Genomic DNA, 18,659 nt, shown 5'->3' on the forward strand with positions numbered 1-18,659 from the left:
CCTCCTCCAGGAAGTAGCACCGATCACTTCTCACTTCCCTGGTCACGTGGCCCCATCTAATTGCAAGAAAGGGGTTAAGTGTGTGGTCTTGTCTACCTGTGTGCCCAGGAAGTCCACCTGAGCTGACAATCTCTACCATAATCAGGAACTTCATAGAAGTGTTCCTTCGGAAACAGGTGGGGGTGGGGGTGGGGAGTGGTCAGAAACCTTCCATCTTTTGCAAAGCACAAGATGCAGGTCCTGTTAACCCCTGCACTTAACCAATATTTTTGAGCAAATATTTGGTGGAAGTCACTGTGTGACAACGAACGATACACGCAGCCCCTTTCTTCTGACAGTTCATGAATAGTGAGGCCGGAGGTGCAACGTGGGGAAGATGTACTGCAGGAGGTGCTGGGGCTTGCTGGGCCATTAGCCACCTCTGTTGATCCTGGCCACCCTGGGGAAAGATGGCCTTGACTGTGAACACCTTTCCTCTGTCCATCTGAAAGCTCACATTGGATTTAGGAAAGGACGCAAGAAATTGGTTCCTCACACGCATTTGGAGGGTCTTCAGCCCTGAGTTTAACAAAAATTACAATTGCAGCTCTCCCAAGGGCTGTGATACAGAGGACAGCACTCGATCCTAGAAACCGTAAGACGCTTCAAAGTATCATGCTCATTATTCCCCGAAAATGTCAGTTCTTTTCCAAACATCCTGCTCTCTGCACATGCCGTTCCCTCTGCCTTCAGTGAACTCGGATTTACCAGAAATTACCTGCCCTATAAGACCCAGCCCAACTGTAACTTCTGATGTGAAGCCTTCCTTGACTCTCTATGCGTCACATGATAGAGTCACTCTACTTATCACCTGCCCCCGTCTCAATAAACATGTATTTATTGAAGACTCTTCTCTTCCCCACCCCCCCACTCCAGCTTAGACTTTAGCTGAGACACACTGCTGTCAGATGCAGCTAGCCTTTTTAAATTCAAATATATTCCTGTTGATACCAAGTGTTAGTTCTCATCTGATTTGGCATCTATGTTACATTTTCTTTCGGAAAGCTTGAGATTGCTTTTTTAAATATCTAAGTAAAAATATGCAGCCTGGTAGATGAAAAATCTCTTTGTCTGAAAGTCTCGGCTCTCTGAAAAAAACATCAGAAGACTGAACCAGCAGTCCCCCCTCAAGAGGTCACTTCGGCCATCCTCCTGCCGTCTTGCTCAGATGTGAATAGGAAACGGATGGGGAGATCCACTGGGTCTGAACATTTGGCATCAGTGGCCACCAGCCACGGGGTAGGAGACGCAGAAGCCAGAACCGGAGGTGACGGCGGTGGAGATGTGTGGCTTTGACAAGTGGGTAGACTGTTAAGATGTGTGGTGGTGAAAGCAAGCCCCAAGGGTGGGGAAGATGGGTCCAGAGGCAGGCTTGAGGGAAGAGGTTTTCTTGGAATACGAGCGAGTTGGACGTGTTTATTCTACCGAGGGAAGGAGCCATGATAGCAACAGGGTAACTGGCAAGCAGATTCATACTGGGTATCAGGCCACAGGAGAGCAGTGAGCTTTGCAGATAGACAGGGACTCTTTCCTCCTAGGCAGAGAAGAGGAGAGGAACGTGATCTCCATGTGCATCCATAGGTGGAAAATGTAGGTGGGGACTGAGTTCATGTTGATGAGCCTTGTCTTTGAGGTGGGATCCAAAGTGACAGGTGGGGGATGAGTTGGCCGGTGGAGATTTGGAGCTGCTACTGAGGGTGGGGCAGAACTGAGCGGAGGGGACAGGGAAGCAGAACAGAACAGAAAACATGATAGAAACAGCTGACTCCAGGGGCGCCTGGGTGGCGCAGTCGGTTAAGCGTCCGACTTCAGCCAGGTCACGATCTCACGGTCCGTGAGTTCGAGCCCCGCGTCAGGCTCTGGGCTGATGGCTCGGAGCCTGGAGCCGGTTTCCGATTCTGTGTCTCCCTCTCTCTCTGCCCCTCCCCCGTTCATGCTCTGTCTCTCTCTGTCCCAAAAATAAAAAATAAAAAAAAAAACGTTGAAAAAAAGAAACAGCTGACTCCAAGGGTCTGGGGTAATAGATCTTTTGCTAGGAATTCCCTCACCATCCCCGCACCACTGCCATGCCCCCCCCACCGCCCCGCCACCTGACACACACACACACACACACACCCCACAACCACCATCACCACCTAATAAAGAAAGGAAATGGAGAGACAGAGAGAGCCAGCTCTTGGAATCAGAAGGGATACTTCCTCTCTCCGCCTACTTAATTATCTGGTTTTTTGAATTAGGGGTGGAAAGCAAACTCGCCTTGTTCCTATTCACGATTTCTCTCTTGAGTTTGCTCCCATTAATGAAACAGCTTAGTTTGGTTAGCTAACTGCATGCATGACTTCCAAAAACCACATCACAATGCAGGAGGAATGCAGCCTCTAGCAACGCTACAGCAGCTTAACCACATTGTTTAGAGAGAGGAGCAGGGCAGTGCCAGTGCCTCTGAAATCCATTTAAGATGTGTGAAAACACAAGATTGAAATTCTGACCTTTCCCCGAAGCTGAGAGAGTCTACTCCAGGGGGCTGTTTAGAAGACTGCAGCTACAGGCCTGGGCCCATCCACGTCTCCCCAGGACTCTTGGCCCCCAGTGGCCCGTCCAGTTGGGAATCCCTGCCTCTCTGTGTCCGTCTGTCCCTGAAGGCGCCAGCCTGAAGGCAGCTGGGCACTTTGGAAGAGGAGATGCTGAGTAAAGAATAGCACTGGGGCCAGAAGAGAAGAGAGGTCGTCAGAGGGCAAAGAGAGGAAAAGGGGAAAACCTTATCTAAATCCTGTGGGTCCTGGTCAACGGTCAACAGTCACCCACTGCCTTTTCAGATTTGCATCGGAGAGGATACTCCACCCCCATGGGCTTTCTGATGCTAACCCGGATGTCAAAATGTTGGAGGCATCATGGGGCACGAGGAAGGGCATGGAGCTTGGGATTTGATTAACGTGCCTGTAGATGGTGGATAAATATAGCAGCGCTGGTTAAGAGTGATGTGTGTGCTAGGCTGCCTCAGTTTAAATACTGCCTCGTCCGCTAACTTAAGTGGGGAGTGAACCTCCCTAAACCTCAGTTTTCCCATCTGTGTAAGTGGAGATAAAAGTACCTAGTCACATACATATTACAAAGATTGTATAGAGAGACATACAGAGCACTGCCTCCCCTACCTCAAAGAACGGGCTTATGGAAACTGCCAGAGCAGGAGAATTGCGGTTTGGAGAAACAAAGACCTTCCAGAGAACTGGGGAGAAGGTAGGGGCCACAACAGCAGCAAACCTATGAAATGTCTTGTGAAGATGTATTTTTAACTTCTCCTAAAATAGAGTAAAAAAAAAAAAAAATCCGTGACATTTAACACATATTAAATCACAAATAACAAGTGCTATCCAATTAATTTCGATTTACCATCCCTTGCTTTTATGAAGATTTTCAAGGTCTCCCTCTCCTTAAGTTTTAAAAATTCAGGTGTCAGCTCAGAGACAGATCGAGGAGTCCGCTGATTGGCTTGTTTGTTCTCGGGTTCGGGTCTCCGTCCATATACTCACTGTTCACTGCTTCCCTGGGCATTGTTCTCTCTGTTCCCCAGAGACCCGGGCTCAAGGTGCCTCAAAGAACAAACCTCAGGCACCATCTGTGCACACAAGGTGCGGCCTCCCCTGGGGCTCCCGGTCTCGGGAAACACTGCCTCTTACCTAGCCACCCAAGGAGAAGTCTGGACACTCACTCCAGCTCCTCCCCTTCGGCACCTCCCCAGACCCAGTCTTCGCGGCACCACGCCCCTTGAATCCACCTGCCGCTTGAATCCAAGTGCGGCCGCTACCACCACTTCCTGTCTGGTTTCCTCCCATCTAACCAGGCCACACAAGGCAGCCAGAGCCGAGGCAAATCTGATTCTGTCGCTTCCTTTCTTTTTAAAAAAAATTTTTTTTAACATTTTTATTTATTTTTGAGAGACAGAGCATGAGCGGGAGAGGGGCAGAGAGAGAGGGAGACAGAATCTAAAGCAGGCTCCAGGCTCTGAGCTGTCAGCACAGAGCCCTGATATGGGGCTTGAACCCACAAGCCGTGAGATCATGACCTGAGCAGAAGCCAGACGCTTAGCCAACTGAACCACCCAGGCGCCCTTGTTGCTTCCTTTCTTACTGCCTCTCAAGCCCCTCTAGCTCCGTCCTCCGGGCCCCTGCCCCACAGATGCCGGTGACAGCAAACATCCTGTAGTCAGTCTCCCAGCCATTCCTCATGCACTATCCATGAATGCACCATGCCTTTCCACACACTGCTCCAATTGCCTGGAACTCTTCCCTCCACCTTCAACCTAACTCCTCTTGCCCTTGGCTACTCAGCTGAGGTTTAACCACTCCGTGCTTCAGGTTTTTATCCCATAAAATGAGCATAATAATGGTACCTTCTTCACAGGTTGTTGGAAGAATGAATGAGTCAAACCACATAAAGCGTGAAAAACTGTGCCTGGCAGTTTGACAAATGCTAGCTATTATTATCCTTTCCAGGTAGCCTTGACCCTGAACCACACTCCCCAGGTTATGTGTTTCCATATTGCCCCACACTTCCCTCATCATGACCCTTAACAAATGGAACTCAAACTGAATCACTAGACTTAACATTCTAGGATCATATTTATCTCTGTCATTGCTCAGGGTAGGGCCAGGAGCATTGTGGGGATGCGCTGAAGGTTAGTTGAATGAATAAATATTCAGGCCAAGAGGCCCTTTTGCCTCATCCCAGATGACTTACAGAAACTCCTTCTCACTAGGGCTTCTGACAAAATACCCTGTGATGCTTGAGTTCCTGCCCCAGCTCTCACTAACCAGAGACAACCCCATCAACGCGCTGTGTTGGGGGCACAACAGACAGGGTTACTCTCTCTTTCACTTAAAAAAGGAAAAAAAAAAAACCACGAAGAGGGAAATGACTTAGTCATCACTGTCAACCTTGGCAAATAAACATTGCTATTACATACTCCAGAACTCAAGGAGCAACACATAATTAGGCACAGGTTCAATCAGCAGCAAGATGCAGGTTAGGTGAGAGCAGAAAATGAGTGGCTCATTTGCACTGCAGAAGAGGTGAGGATGTTGATTTTCATGCAAACACTGTCTCTAAGATTCCCAATTAAATAAGCACATTAATATTTTTAAGGCCCAACTGAGGTGAAATGCTTTTTCTGAGAAAAGAAGCAAAGAAGCTGCATAGCTGTGTTTCAGAGTGCCAGGAGCAGATTTATTGTGACTTTACTTGTTTTCTGATTATAAACGTAATACATTTTCGGGTCACCTGGATGGTTCAGTTGCTTAAGTGTTCGACTTAGCTCAGGTCATGATCTCATGGACCATGAGTTCGAGCCCCGTGTCGGGCTCTGTGCTGACAGCTCAGAGCCTGGAGCCTGCTTCGGATTCTGTGCCTCACTCTCTGCCCCTCCCCAACTCACATTGTGTGTGTGTCTTTCTCTCTCTCAAAAATAAATATCAAAACAAAATTTTTAAGTAATATATTTTCATTGTGAACATCTTTAAAAATACAGAAAACAATAAAGAAGAAAATAAAAATCTCTAATAATCTTACACATATGGTCCTATCATCCATTTGATTCACTCTATTTATATTCAGTAACTCATTCAGCAAATGATCTCATCAGTCCCATGGCTTTAAATGCTGTCTTTATGTTCATGATTCTCAAATTAATATTTCTCACCCTGTCCACTCCAACAAGTTCCAGGCCTAGATGTCAAAGAGACAGAACCTTGTGGATATTTCATAGCATCAGAAACTCAGATGAGCTATAGGAAACCTCTTGATTTCTACCCTCTCCTCAAAAAACTGTTTCTGTCTCTAACCTTCTCCACATTAGTAAAGGCCACTGTTATCCACCCAGGTGCTTAAGCCAAAAACTAAACATCGCACCCTACCTGTCACACGCATTTAGTCCATCAACAAGTCTTAACTCTAAAAAAAACACCCAATTTCCTACGTGTCTCCCATCCCCACTGCCATCACTCAAGTGCCAGAGATCAGCATTTGTTGCTAGGGACAATGTACAACCAGTGCCCTAACTGATTTCTCTCTTTCTCTAGTCCTCAAATAGCAGTCACAATGACATCTGGTTACTTTCTTAAGCCTGATACCTAAAAGCAGGATGGCAAAAACATAAATAATTTAAAGCCTTCATTATATATGTATATATGTGTGTGTATATATATATATATATATAGCAGATTTACAGAAATCACCTCCCATTATCCACCATACCAGCAGGGTCTGAGTGTCTGGTTTTTAAGATAGTGTCCCCACTTGTACCACACACTTGGCCAAGAGCAAGCTTGGCTCTTTTCGCTGGTTTACATTTCTCCCTCTGCTACCGACAGAAGCAATGATTACTTCTTTGATCATTTCCTATCTGTATAGCAGTATGGATTTTCAATCTATGGCACAAGTGAATCAAAAATGTAGCTTTTAAAATATTTCCTCTCATAATTAAACTTCGTATCTATCTGGAACCCCCACGTTGTCTAGTAGCAGGAAACTCAAATCTATTTAATTCTAGATAAACTCAATCACGTAGGGGGTTTCTCTGTCTCCGCAAGCTTAAACTCAGTCGGTTTGGAGTTTCTCCACTCCTTCTTCTGTTCAGGACCTGGGGTTTCTCTAAATCAATTGGGATAGTGGGATGGGGAGTGGCTTTATAGAATCCTAGTGACAGAAAAAAAGGGAGGGTGATTTGGGTTCACCTGTCACCTGCCTTTGCTGTAATATACTAAAAAGAACTTTATCTCTTGTGATTTTGGGGGTTAGTCCCACTTTTATCAGCTGAGAGAGTTCCCCTTCACCGCTGTCAATTCTAGGTGTGTCAATTGTCCAAGCAGTCCGCATCTGACCCTCTTTGGGTCACGGGGAATTGTCAGACCCTCCTCTATGGCAGTCTGGGGCCATGCAAGACAGAATGAGCTATCCTGGGCTCTCTCTGTGTCCTGCTGCCATTTTCTCTTTATTTCCAGCCCACCACACTACCTCTCTTGGGTTAAAGAGAGTTCTGCATGGAATGTTCTTCACGTTTTCCAAACCTGTCCAGCTGTTCTATCGTCTCCCGGCTCAAGGAGGAGAGGGTTTAGTGTGGTAGACCTGGAGATCCACGGCTGCTGCCCAGATCCTTCTTTATGGAAGGACCAGCTGCAGGGAGTAGAATCAGCAAACATGTCCAGCTATCAGCTCCTCCCAGATGCTCTTCGCACCTGATGCAAGGTCATGCTGTTGTCAAAGCAGCTTGTACCAAAGACTAAGGTGGAGAGTATAAAGTCCAACCATTCCGCCCAACAGAACAACTTCAGTAATATTTGCTCCAGAGTTCCCTACCGGCCAAGGCTTCCCTCTCAGTTTAACTTCTCCCTCTGTCCAATCCTGCTTTCTTTCCCTGCCTTTCATAGACGTTAATTCCTAATAAGCATTTTGCACCTCAAACTTCATCTCAAGGTCTACTTGCAGAGAACCCAACTGGTAACATTTGCTAGCTGAGCCATGTTCAGAGTCCCTTGTCAGAAATACTCATTGCAACTCTTGTTCCCCCTAAGAACCACCCCCACCCCCTTCTCAGCTCAGCTCCTGGAATCTCTACAGACTTTATAGAACTAGACTATTCACTTTAAAAATATTTTTAATATATTTTTATATTTTGGAATTTTATATATTTCTTTATAGTTTATATATTTTTACATATCATCACACATTCTCCCCAAATCTATTGTAAATAGCATAGCATATGGCTTTTGGCATGAGAAAAGCCAAGCTTTTGAAACTCAAAAACCTTTTCTATTAACCTGTTTTCTTTGCCAGGACTTTGAAAAGGCTCTTTTGAAACTCAAGATTGAGAATTGATGCCTTTGTTCTCTTTTGTTTGGCTGTGGCCTCCCTTCCTTGAGGCAATGAGTTTAGACTGCCCTAGCTGCTGCCTGAAATGATAGAAGGTTCCCATGGTATATTAGACACATGGAGGTTTGTGTGTGTGGAACATGGAAAATACTTGGGTTAACTTAAAATCTCATTTTAACTTATTTGCCAAATACCTGTAGTCTTCTAAATACCACTGAAAACAGTTGGAGCTCACATCTGTGCTGGTTCTGAAACCTAAACATGGAAGGTGGAGCCACAGCAAGAGTGAGAGCTCTCTAAAATCATAACTGTCGGCATTTAAAGCTAAAAGATGTTCTACCAGGAACTTGGAAATAAATTTTCTCCCCAAAGAGATATGCAAAGTCACCTGAAAGTGACAGAGTAGCATTCAGAAGAGTAGGGCTGTAATACATCTCAAAGGATAGATGGTTCAGAAGATGGAGTTAGAACTGATAAAGCAATATCAGAGAAGGAGTCTCAGAAGCACATGTGGACAGTCCTATTAGAAAGCCCTTACCTACTGTGTAGGCTGATGGCTGCAAAATGTTTGTAGTGTTCTGGTACAGTGGTGGTCCTCAGTGAAACACTCTGTTCAGTCCCTTCCCTTGAATCTGCTGCTGGACATGCTTCAACAAACAGACAGCAGAAGTGATTCTGTGCCAGTTGTGGGCATCACCTTTTAGAAAATCTATCAGCTGAGCCCTGAGTCCCCACGCTAGGAGTCTGGCAATACTGATGGGGAGACCTGTGGAAAAGCCACATGGAAAGAGGGGTTCTGAGATCATATGGAAAGAGAGGAGGTCCACCCATCCCAGCATCCCAGCTGAGCCAAACCCCCACTGACCAGCAATTTAAAACATCCACATGAGTGACCCTCAGTAAGACCAGGAGAAGAACTTTCCACAGAGCCCAGCTCATTTTGAAGAATTATATGAATCAATATCATTTTCTGCCTTAAGCTGCTAAATTTTGTGGTGGTTTGTTATGCAGATTTAGTCAATTGCAAGGAAGCTATAGCATACAGACCTAAAGTCTTCCGAGTTATGAAATGAATTTATCAGGCGTCCTCATTAATGCCATTAAGTATTCAATTTATCGCACTCTGTGCTAATTCACCCAACAACCTTCCAACCCACCCCCCAACCCTCTAGTCCCTGCCCTGCCAAGCAGTTTGGACATAGGGAAAAGAAGTCACTAGTAAAAGGCCAATGAGAGCTTTCTTTCTGGCTTACGGATGGTTGACGTCCATGTCCTCATGTGGCCTTTCCTCAGTGTGTGTGAACAGAGAAAGAACAAGCACTCTGGTCTCTTCTTATAAGGACACAATCTTATGGGATCAGTGCCCCACCCTTGTGACCTCATTTAACCTTAATGGCCTCCTCCTATGTCCTATCTCTAAATATAACCATACCTGAAAAATAGCCTCTCATTTCACAAGAACTCAGGAATGTTAATGGTTCCATTTGTGTCTCAACCTGATTAAGCTGGGGTTGGTAGCTGCTTGATCCCATTTTCATACTCTGTGCTTTCCTCTCCTGCGATAGACTGCTTCACTTGCACATTCACACACTGGATCACTTTTGTTGCAAAGCCATAGAGCTAGTGGGAGATTTGTATGAAATTGTATTTATAAAGAGAGGCTTCTCAAAAAGAACAATTCTTGAGAATGTCACCAAGTCAAAGAGACACATTTCTTCAGTGAAGGGAGGTGATTAGTTGAGGTACTTGTGATCTAATAATTATGGGTCGGTGGTGGGAGAACTCTCCCCAGCTTGTCCCCCGTCATGCCCTTAGCCTTGGCATAGTTTAGAGGCCACTAGCTCTCCCACTCTGGATAGGTGACCTTGGGCAAGTCAATTAACTTTCCTAAGCCTGTTTCCTCATCCTGAAAACAACTTCCCTTCCAGGGCTATAATGTGGGAAGAAAGAAATAATGGATAGGAAGGAGTACAGTTACATAATTACTTTGTTGAAGTGGCCAATCATCATAGGTTTCTGTGAGGCTGATCTTTTTCAGAGAAGACCTACCTAAAAGGATGATCAGGGATGGGTTTGCTGCTTTAAATGAACTTGCTTCATTTCCTATCCCGACCACTGAGGACAGCTGAAAGCTCATAGAGTCCATGAGGAAACCAAAGCTTGGTACCCATGTCAGAAGCAGCTCCTGGGTCTAAAGCAGTGTTTCCCAAGCTTTAACATGTCCCAGAGTCTCCTGGAAGCTTATTAAAACATCGATGACTGCATTCCACCCCCAGAATTTCTGGTTCAGTAGTTCTGGGGTGGGTCCCAAGTATTTCCACGTCTAACAAGTTTGCAGGTGTTTCTGCTGTCCAGGAGACCACACTTGGAGAATCACTAACCTCAAAGAACTACAGACCTGACATAGTGTGTTGCTTCCCATGCAGCCCATTTTCACAGCAGAGCCAGCTCTATTCCCTGTCAGTAGAGAAGACATCTCTCATTTCACAAATTAGTAGGAACCTTTTCTCCTACTTTCCCAATCAGTGGTCAGAAGTGAAAGTCACTGGCTCATAGTGATTAAACTGTAGAGCTGGCCTGGCCAGTCATCCTGGGAAGAGGGTTTAACCACACACCTAAATGAATGTGTTTGATCAATAATTAAGTGAGCTGTTTCTGGAATGATTGTGCTGATGAAGCCATAGTCATGCTGCACAACATAGGAGGCAGTTAGGAGTGGTTTTGCTTGTTCATACTGGGTTCAAAAGGGCTTTGGGAGTTACAAACCTAGCCTCACAGAATAAACATAGTTTTTAAAGCAGAGAAATCAGCCATTACTGACAAGTAATGGTGAAGGAAATATAGTGCTGCTAAGTGTTGGTTTTGCAATCTTTCTCATACTTGAGAATTACCAAACTTGTGAAGTTGTGTCCAATTCCCACAACACTGAAAGTATCAGGTGCTTGCCTCCCTGACCTTCCCTGCATTTAGGGGACTGATGGGGACTCTGTCCATCAGTGCACTGACTTCAGACTCCACTAGAAATTAAGAACCCAAGAAGCAGGGATCATGGAAAAACTACCTGCCAGTGGGCAGGTCTACTCTACTGAGTTTCTAGAAGCATCTGGGAAGAAGTCCCAGAGACATCACAAAGCATGTTGGTGGCTTCGGATGTGCAAGCTTTGGCACCTGATGGCACGAAGGCTGCACTGGTGCCTTCACCAGGCCAGTGCTGGGCCCGGTTGGGCAGTGGTATTCTGCCTTACATAGCACCCAAGTCTCATGCTAGAGGTTTTTTGGGGTTTTTTTGTTTTTTTGGGTTTTTTTGCTGTTGTATTTCTAACTTTTGCTTGCAGCTAAGAGCCCGGTTCAATTTAGAATAAGTTCAACTCTAAAAGAAAAAAATAAACTCTGAAAGAAAAAAGAAACAAGTTTTGAGTTCTGCTCTTCCCTTTTTTGGCCATTTTGAGTAAGTCTCATAGCCTATCCAAGCCATAACTCCTTACATGGTGGTAGGGAAGAAGAGGAATCTCTTCCTATAGGTAGTGGAGGAATAAAATGAGATAAATATGTGAAAATGCTTTGAAAACCAAATTGTACCATGAAAATGTGAGTTAATATTTTTCTATAAATGCAGACTAACACATACGACCTCTCTGAGACTTTGTTTTGGCCCTTCCTCAAAATTAGTGATCCTTTGCTTCTCTGTATCATCTGTACCTTGAAGCAGCTCTACTTAGAGCATTTTCACACTGAATTTAGTGAGTTGTTTATTATCCGTCATCCCACTAGACTATGAGCTCCCCAAGGGTGGAGTCTTCCTGATCTTTTATTTTCCCTCTGTTGTCTATTGGTATATAGCAGGTTTACAGTGATTGTCAACAGGATGAAATTTTTTTTAAAAAATTGCTAGGCCCTCCATGAATGTGCCAGGAAATCTCCAGCTCAGGTGCAACTCTCACTTTTTTCCTTTGCAACACTTTTGGAATCTGTCGCGAAGAGCCCCAGTGGACAAGGGAGTGATCAGATGTAGTATGCTCTTGGCGAGGCGACCAGTTGTCCTACAGGTGCAAGTGACGGACACAGCAGAGGAAAAGTGTCTTAATTGGTAGCGTGAAAAACATTTCCCAGGTGCTAGCCTGGGTTGTAAGTGCCATCTGTCCTGCCACAGAGGATTAAAGGGAAGAATACCTTTCTCTGGATTCTGGGGACAGCGTAGGCACCAAGATGAGCTGTTGATATTAACTTGTCTGTGTTCCACCTGGATAATTGCAGGCGAGGGAATCTGTCTAGGGTTTCCATTTTGAAAGCAAATGGATGATGCAGTGGCAGATCTCTTGTTCCCAGGTGTTTGGTTGCATTTGTTAAAGGGTTTTCTAGGGAGAATGAGAATTAAATATTTTTTTGGACTATCCTGGAAGATTTTGTGTCAATATACTCCATGCTATTTGATGTTTGATCTCCCAGTAGCAGAAGAAATGAAATGTACTTCTTCATTCTTGGCCTGTCTTTCCTTAAATAGCCTTTTGCATTCATTTTATGCACTCTGTAATTATTGAGTTCCCGTGAAAGGGCCAAGTCCTGTATTGGGTCCTGTGGTCACTAAGGAAGATATGACATTGTTTCTGAAGTCAGTAAATTCGCTGTCTTGGATGGGAGGTGAGGTAGGGGCTCAGCCATGGAAACAAAATACAACATAATATAATGAACAATAGAGGTGTATACGAAGAATAGAAAGAGGGAGAGAAAGAAAGAGAAACAGAGAGAGAGACAAAGAAAGAAAGGAAAGAGGAAGAGGAAGAAAATACCCTCAGTCATGTCCAGGGATCATAGTCCCTGTGGTTGTATCCCCTGCCTCCTCCCTCATTCTGTTTGAAAACTGCCTCTTCCCCATCATTGAAGTACCAGCAGAACCATTAATTATAGTGCTTCTCTACTGTCCAGAAGTCACATAGTCCAGACCTGGCCAACAGTGTCATAGCCTGGCCATCTTTCTATCTTCCATGATTGATACAAGGATAGGACATGACCAAAAGAAGGTCTCTCTATGAGACTGGCTATAAGGGCACAGAGAAAGAGAGGGTTGCTCTGTCTCCTGAGATCATGAACTGGACATGGCCATACAAACATGGAGCTGCTGGAGGTCTTCTGTCTTCATTAGGATTGGCCAGGCTATGCTGTGCTGACAACTTCTAAACCTTAGTAGCCAATAGCAAAGGCTTATGTTTTGTTCATACTTCTAGTCCACTGGGTCAGCTGAGAGATCAGTTCAAGTTCCCTCCCCTTATGTGGGACTAAGTAGCTTCTAATTCAAATTTTGTTGGTCGCCATAGAAGAGGAAAAAAAAATCATGGAATGGTCATGTGCTGCCAATTAAATGTTCTAGCCCAGAAGTGACACGTATCACCTCTGCATACAACTCGTTAGCCAGAACTATTTCTGTGACCCTACCCCATCACAAGTGGTCCAGGAAATGTAAATCATCCATGTTCCCAGAAGGGGGGGATAATTAGAAATACTTGGAAGATAGCAGAACTGATATACAGGAATCTGTTGTGTGCATATATATAAATGTACATGTATATATAGATGTGTGTGTATATTTGTGTATATGCATATGCATATCGACATATATATCTCTTTACAAAAATAAATATGTGTGTGTATGTCTATGGGGGAAGAATAGAGAGAGAAATAGGAGTATACGTATGGATGGATGTAGGAAAGAGAGAAAGATCTCTGTTGGCATTATAGGCTAGAAGATCCCTTTCAGTTACTTTGGCCAATAAAGTCTCTCTTGTCTAAGCTAGTTTGCTTTTGATTTCTGGCATATACACTCAATTGTCCTGAAAAACATAGGAATCACATAAGGTGCAAGAATAAATCCACATCTGAGCTTTGGTTTCTCACCTAAGGGAGGGCTGGGTGCTCCAGAAATGAGAATGATACAAGCAACACGAGGAAAGAATAAGGCACCATCTTGGGAATGTTGAGATGCCTGATACAATTGCATTTTCACTGCACAGTCCAGATGATTCTGAATATGCACAAGTTTGAGAACCTATGCTTTAAAGAATACCCAATGATTCACATCTCAAAAGTCTCCCAACTTTGTTACTTCATTAGAGCAATATTCTAGAAACTTAATATCCATTATCCATCACACTGACCCTGTGAAAACGCACCTTTTAAAAAATTCAACTGCAGGGGCACCTGGGTGGCTCAGTTGGTTAAGCATCCGACTTTGGCTCAGGTCGTGATCTCGCGGTTTGTGAGTTCAAGCCCCGCGTCGGGCTTTGTGCTGACAGCTCAGAGCCTGGAGCCTTCTTTGGATTCTGTGTCTCCCTCTCTCTCTGCCCCTCCCCTGTCATGCTCTGTCTCAAAAATAAGTAAGACATTAAAAAAATTAAAACAAATTAACTGCATACCCTTGGCTTTCAATGGCTGTAAGCTTCTTGAAAGAAGGGCTAAACAATTAATTTATCTAATTATTTTCCTAAGTTAAGGGAATTCCTCGCCTGAGACAAAGGCTGGCACCTGTGGTTGAGCTAATGCTTTTCCTTGACACCCGCAAATGAAGAGTCAACGAATCATGAATATGCACACAAGTATTACTGCTAAGTTGTTTTGGTTTGTTTTTTGGTGGGGGGAGCATCATATACATTCATAAACATCAGGATGTTAATGCCCCTTCATCTAATCCACAAGTGAACCTCATGCCCTACACCTGATGAAGTAAATAAAAGTCAATGAAGAACAGCAGCTTCATCTTTAGTAATAGCAATAAAAATAGTAACATCCCTTTATTATGTAACTTCTCTGTGTCTAGCTCTATGCGGAGCGTTTATATGCTTGATATGATTCTGGTTCAGAACACTCCTGTGATAACTATGGTCATCCCCATTTTAGAGATGAAGAAATTGAAGCCCCAGAGAGTTTGAATAATTTAACTGCAGCTAGTGAAGTCAGGATAGGAACCCAGGTGTTTCTTTTCCACCACACTTACCTCTCTGCCTCTCCAATTCCCCAATCCCCTACTCCAAAATCCACTCAGTGTGCACAGCTGTGGGAGAGAGTTTCTGGCCTTTGTGGCTTTTACAGTGGAGGGTGAGCTTCTGGCAAGGAAGTTAGGGCAGACAGGGGATGGCTGTTAGGAAGGTAGCCAGCAGCAGCTGCCCCTCCATGTCACATGGGACAAGGCTGAAGATACATGGAAGTGTTTACTCCAGAGGGGAGAATAATGAAGAGGGTGTGGCTGTCCTCTCCAAACATCTTAAGTCTCTCATAGGAGGCCTTTTGAAGGTAAACCTAGGACAATGGTGATGTCAACAAGCATCTTCTAACACCTGCAATGAAGAGAATGGACTTGAACAGAGGGGAGGTAACTCAAGAGGTTCAGACTGATGGAAAGGCGGCAGACCATGGAGAAGTGGGAGCGTTCTGTGGGCAGGCACACCTGGATTGATCTAGCTCTGCCCCATCTCAGCTCTGTGACACAGGACAGATCATTTAAACTGTGAGTCTCTCTTTCTTCATTAAAAATTAAGCCCAATAATACCTATTCTACAGGCTTACTGTGAGGATTAGAGGTAATACATGTTCAGAACTGCCACCGAGCAATGGAAATGATGATACTACAATCATTGCTATGGAGCGGACCTCTCTGTTAACATAGTCGGTATACATTTAAGAATCAAACAGGAAGAGTGGAGTAGTGAAATGTATTACCTGTGGATATCCCACAAGGTAAGAGGTCTTTATTAACCACAAACTCCCAAAACATGGAACAATTTTCTTGGTGATAGCAAGACACTTTTGAGAGCTGATTGGTGGGCAGTGGTGGTCTTTTTACAGGAACTGTTTGCTTTGTGTGTGTTGTGGGCAGGGATGGAGAGGTTCCACCATTACATACACATTATCTCCACTAAGGGATCAAGTTACTCTTGGACATAACCGCAGCGAGCCTGTTATCTACCCTCAATCTCTATAAAATTCTCACCACTGAGTTTACAGTTGATTGATTGTTCATTCCACATACTATAATTGCTTCATTAGAGGCTTCAGATGGTTCATTGTGTTGGCAACTTCCTACAAAACTGTCTGCACAATCAGGGCCAGACACATGCCACTTGAGTCATCAGGAATGGAAGCGTTTGTTTGTTTGTTTGCATGTGTGTTTATTTTCAAAAGGCAGCATATTACAAGAGGTTTAATTCTGAGGCCAGGTGTGATCCCACCAGATGGGGGACAGCCCATGGGCAAACAGAATCCCTCCCTCTGTGATCTCAGCCACGGCAGGGCGGTAGCCACCATCCATTTAGTGATGACTCCCTGATTCCTAGCTCCAGCCCTGGTCTCTCTCCTGAACTTCACACTGAGATAAGCAAATAGCTCCAGACACCGGTACCCCATCATTTGGATTACGCCACAGGTATGATCTACTCAACATCTGCTCTACTGAATGTTTGATCCCCAATGCATACTGACCCCCCCTGAAGCCTGTATTCTCTCTCTTGCTCCATCCCAGTGAGCCAAGCCAGTATCCACGCACAAGCAGGTGTCTGCTCATGGCCTACGTGTCTGCCTTCCCCTTGTCCTCCGCACCCAATCACCATGCCCTGAGAACTCCTTCTACTCCATTTTTCTCAGCTGGTCCTCTGTCATTTCCATGGTCACATTCTTGGACTAAGCTGCCGCTATCTCTTCCATGGAATACAGCGACAGCCTCTTCTCCTTGAGCTCCATCATTTAAAGCCCTTCCCAAACTTTCCAACATCCTTAGCAAAAAGTCTTAAGTGACCGTGTTACACCAGATTATACTTTTTCTCAGCACTATGTATTCTTTTCCTCAGCACTATGTATTCTTTTCTTTTAAAAAAGTCCCTATTTCTCATAACCCTCACTCCTCCCTGATGTGGGGCTGTGTCTTTCTCATTCACCATGGATTAACCTCCTGATTAGCAGGCTGTCAGTCCCAGAGAAGGAGCCAGGAACTACCCACTGACCTGTTACCATGAAGAGAAGTAGATGGTATTCCTGTGAGCTGGCTTTTCACCCCCTACACCAAGGTGACTTCAGGGAGGCAGAGAGGGACATTTCACAAATCAAATGGGCAAAACATAACAAATCAGCCTACTCTGAGAGTGGGATACAAGGCCCCTCACAAATGTGCCTCTGTGGCCTCAGCTCCACCAAATCCAACCATCTTCTCCCACCTCTATCACTGTGCAGTCTGTGCCCACGTGGAAGGAGCTTTCTCTGTTCCATAAGCACCCCACGCACTCCTAGCACCATTGCTTTAACGTATATTGTTCCTCTGTCAAGGGGGCCTTTTCTCTCTTTCCCCACCTGTGGAAATTCTATGTATGTTCAAGATGTCAGTTCAGTTCTCCTCCTATGTCTCAGTCAGCTTGGGCTGCCATAAAATCTTACCACAGACTGGGTGACTTAGCAGATATTTTTTTCCTCACAGTTCTGGAGGCTTGAGTCCAAACTCAAACTGCTAGCCTGGTGGGGTTCTGGTGAGGACTACTCTCTTCCCAGCTTGCCTTATCACTGCCTCCTCACCTGGTGGAGAGAGAGAGCTAGCAAGCCCTCTTGTGTCTCATGTTATTAGGGTGCAAATCCCATCCCAAGGGCCCCGCCCTCGTGGCCTCATTTAACCCTAACTGCCTCCCAAAGGCCCCACCTACAAATACCATCACACTGCGGGGTTAGGGCTTTAACATATGACACTGGGGGACACATAACATCCCTCTGTGCTACCTTCATGCTCTACTGTGTACAATCATTCTGATGGCTGTGAATGTTGAGTACTTGCTATGGCTTTCATGTTCTTTATTTCTTTTGATTCTCACTGCTATCCTAAAAAGGTCATACTTTGGTCTCCACCTTAGAAATGAGAAAAAAGTTTCCAAGTGGATGGACCATTTTCCCAAAGTCATGCAACCACCAAGTGGAGGCCAAGTGGAATCAGGAGCTCCTGACCCCACAGCCAGGGTTATCCACTCTCCCCTACTACCTAGACCTGGAGTTGGTGAATGTTTTCTGGAGAGGGCCAGGTAGACAATATTTTAGGTTTTATGGTCCACACATTCTCTGTCATAACTACCCAGCTCTGCCATTGTATGCAAAAGCAGCCTTAGACAATAAATAAATGAATGGACATTGCTATGTTCCAATAAACTTTATAGACTCTAGATTTTGAATTTTGTTTCATGTGTTATGAAATAGTCTTCTTTTGATTCCATGCCCCCTGCAACCATTTAAAAACATAAAAACCAGTCCTAGCTCACAGGCTGTACAAAAACACACAGCTTGCAGATTCCTGTTCTAAACAACTACAGTGAACGTTAATAGTATTTTTTAATTTTTTATTAATTTTTTAACTTACACCCAAGTTAGTTAGCATTTAGTGCAATAATGATTTCAGGAGTAGAATCCAGTGACTCATCCCCTACATATAATACCCAGTCCTCATCCCAACAAGTGTCTTCCTTAATGCCCCTTGCCCATTTAGCCATCCCCCCACCCACAACCCCTCCAGCAACCCTTAGTTTGTCCTCTATATTTAAGAGTCTCTTGTGTTTTGCCCACCTCCCTGTTTTTATATTATTTTTGCTTCCTTTCCCTTATGTTCATCTGTTTTGTATGTTAAAGTCCTCATATGAGTGAAGTCATATGATATTTGTCTTTCTCTAATTTTGCTTAGCATAATACCCTCTAGTTCCATTCACATTGTTGCAAATGGCAAGACTCCATCCTTTTTGATTGCTGAG

Source organism: Lynx rufus, unplaced genomic scaffold (assembly GCF_022079265.1).
Source record: "Lynx rufus isolate CCGP_SWC_20201006 ecotype Redwood Valley unplaced genomic scaffold, mLynRuf1.p SCAF_10, whole genome shotgun sequence".
In the NCBI taxonomy this organism is placed as follows: domain Eukaryota; kingdom Metazoa; phylum Chordata; class Mammalia; order Carnivora; family Felidae; genus Lynx; species Lynx rufus.